This window comes from Cyprinus carpio, chromosome A22, assembly GCF_018340385.1.
Source record: "Cyprinus carpio isolate SPL01 chromosome A22, ASM1834038v1, whole genome shotgun sequence".
Taxonomy (NCBI): domain Eukaryota; kingdom Metazoa; phylum Chordata; class Actinopteri; order Cypriniformes; family Cyprinidae; genus Cyprinus; species Cyprinus carpio.
In genome coordinates this window covers 14,333,856-14,336,297 of record NC_056593.1, presented here as the reverse complement: position 1 = coordinate 14,336,297, position 2,442 = coordinate 14,333,856, and the positions used below count along the sequence as shown (strand labels likewise).

At 34.8% G+C, this 2,442-nt stretch overlaps 1 long non-coding RNA gene across 1 annotated transcript; it reads left to right on the top strand.

Annotated features, from left to right (window-relative positions):
- The first annotated feature begins 356 nt into the window (after window positions 1–356).
- LOC122134907 lies at window positions 357–2,075 on the top strand. The gene is made up of 3 exons (XR_006153205.1): window positions 357–423; window positions 615–825; window positions 2,034–2,075. It is a non-coding gene; the product is annotated as an uncharacterized LOC122134907 (long non-coding RNA).
- The last annotated feature ends 367 nt before the right edge of the window (window positions 2,076–2,442 follow it).

The following is a 2,442-nucleotide window of genomic DNA, read 5'->3' as shown; positions in this document are numbered from 1 at the left end:
AATTTAAATGTCTGTATCTTTGACCATTTTGTTTCTCTCTCTCTTACAGTTTCTCTTCAGGGTGAGGGTGTAACTGGAAGATCTTATCATGTCGTTCTCTCACAGTGACCGAAAAAGATAAAAATAGAAAGGGAGTGGTGGTCAAAAAGGGAGTTGCTGTGATTTGTTTCTCGCTAAACGCACTGTCATCTGGTCACTCAGCAGCTCATCTGGTCTGACAACTATTTGGAAAGTTAAAGTCTCTGCTTCCATCAATCCAATCCAGTATAGCACTGTGTGTCTACAAGCACTGCAGTCTGTGAGGATAAATACAAGAGAGTGAGAGAGAGAAGGAGAGAGAGAGAGAGAGCTCAACCGAACTATGCGGCAGATCTTTCTGGATTTCTGGATCCCAGATATGAAGACAAATAAATCTCCACACAGGTAATTACATCTCAACCATTGATATATTTTCTATATTGATTGATTGATTGATTGTCTTCAGAAAAGAGTGTCTAATGTGTTTTCTGTTCTCTCAGCTGCATCTTTTGGTGTCATTAATAAACACAATCTGAAAGGCTAATTCATGATTGTATGGCTTGTTTTCAGTTCTCTCTCTTTAATGTTCTCTGCAGGTCTTGAATGAGGATGTTACTGGAAGCTCTGTGTTCTTGTCCTGCTCTTACAGTGACCATAAACTGAATTCAAGCAAGACTGTTTTGAGACCCAGTTAAAGCAGGAATATATTAAACATCATTCAGAGAAATGATTCACTTGAGGATCAGGATCCAGAATACAGCGTTTCCCAGAAGAGTCGACGAAAGGAAGCTTCACTCCAGCATTCATGTAAGTTGTGTTTTGTGTGTGTTTGTTTATTTATTTATTGATTGATTTATTTTTTTGTTTATGGTGGTCTGATGTTAGTCTTTTATTTATTTATTTATTTTTTGATGATACATCTGGTCGACCCTCATGTTATTTCAGCCACATTTTAAGGTTGACATTTATTATATACATAAGTTTTCAATACATGGATGATGAATTTGATTTGTCTGTGTGTACTTCAGTAATAATAATAATAATAATAATAGTTAATGTTGTTGTTTTATTCATTATTATTGTGAATATTTTGTGTGTGAAAAAAAGCTTTCTTTTAATTTTAAATCTAAAACACTGTTATTTTTCTGAATGATATGACTCAAAAGTTGTAAAACATCTAAAAGTCAAATTCTCTCTGAGAAGTCTTAAATGTACGTAAACTTAGGAAGACGAACTATAACAGTGAGCCGATCATTTACGAATATTTCACGTGATTGCTGGTGACGTCACTAGAGTCTGATGTCATCGAGGTGTGCATGGCATATTGATACGGAAGTGTTACGATACTTTCTGTTGTGTGAAAAAGTATTATTTCACCTCCATATCAGACATATTTATATGTTATATATTTGAATGTATTATATATGAATAATATTTGGGGCATCATGATCTTCAGGTATGTTTGATGAATTCAGAATGAAACGCTGTTTTGACAGACGAGTCGTAGTTTCTCTGTACTGAAGGCCTGATGTATCCGTGTTTGGTTTGGTTTGTTTTTGATCTTCAACTGCTTTATTAAACAAGCATTGACAGCATTAATGGGGTTCATCAGCATGAAAATAACTGTATTTATGTAAATGTATTTTGGTTTAAAAAATTTAGTATTAGCATTGTTTTGACAATTGTTTGTAATTCATTGTTTTGTGCAGTTTGTTTTACTTGATGGTATTTTCCTATAGTCTCAGTGCATTGAAGATAAAGTTTTGAGTGAAAATTCCTGCTTTAAAAACATTTACTGAATGAATTAATATTTAGAGATGAGTTTAGTCTGTACAGGAAGATGATGAGGATGCAACATCCAATATAATATTAAGGGGAATAAATGGAAACATTTGCTGATTTAGATCTGCCCCGTTCTGAAGGATCACCACAAGTGTCTCACTTTAACTTTCAACCTTAAAATAAAAAACAGTATAACTAAGATCTAAATTAACAAATGTTTTCTGTTTCTGCAGTTGCTGTTTCATCTGTGTGTTTGCAAGTGCTGGTAAATAAAGGTGAGCAAGAAGCAAACTACATTTGAAAGATTAATTCATGCTTCATGTGTAAACTGTGTGTTTAGAGTTTGTGTGATTTCAGTGTGTCTGCAGGTCACAGTAGAGGGTTTTGTTGTGGTTCTGTCGTTCTTCTGCCGTGTTCTTCAGCTCAAAACATGATCTTAAACCTCAAGACATTAATGTGTATTGGCTATATAGTGGCCACATAAATGTGTTTGATATAATCAAGGGTGAAGATTCAGAAGCAGCACACAAAACCAGCGGTACAAGAACAGAACTAAAACCTTCCCTGATGAGTATCTGAGAGGAAACTTCTCCCTCAGACTCATCAATCTTCAACACACTGATGCAGGAGAATACACCTGTC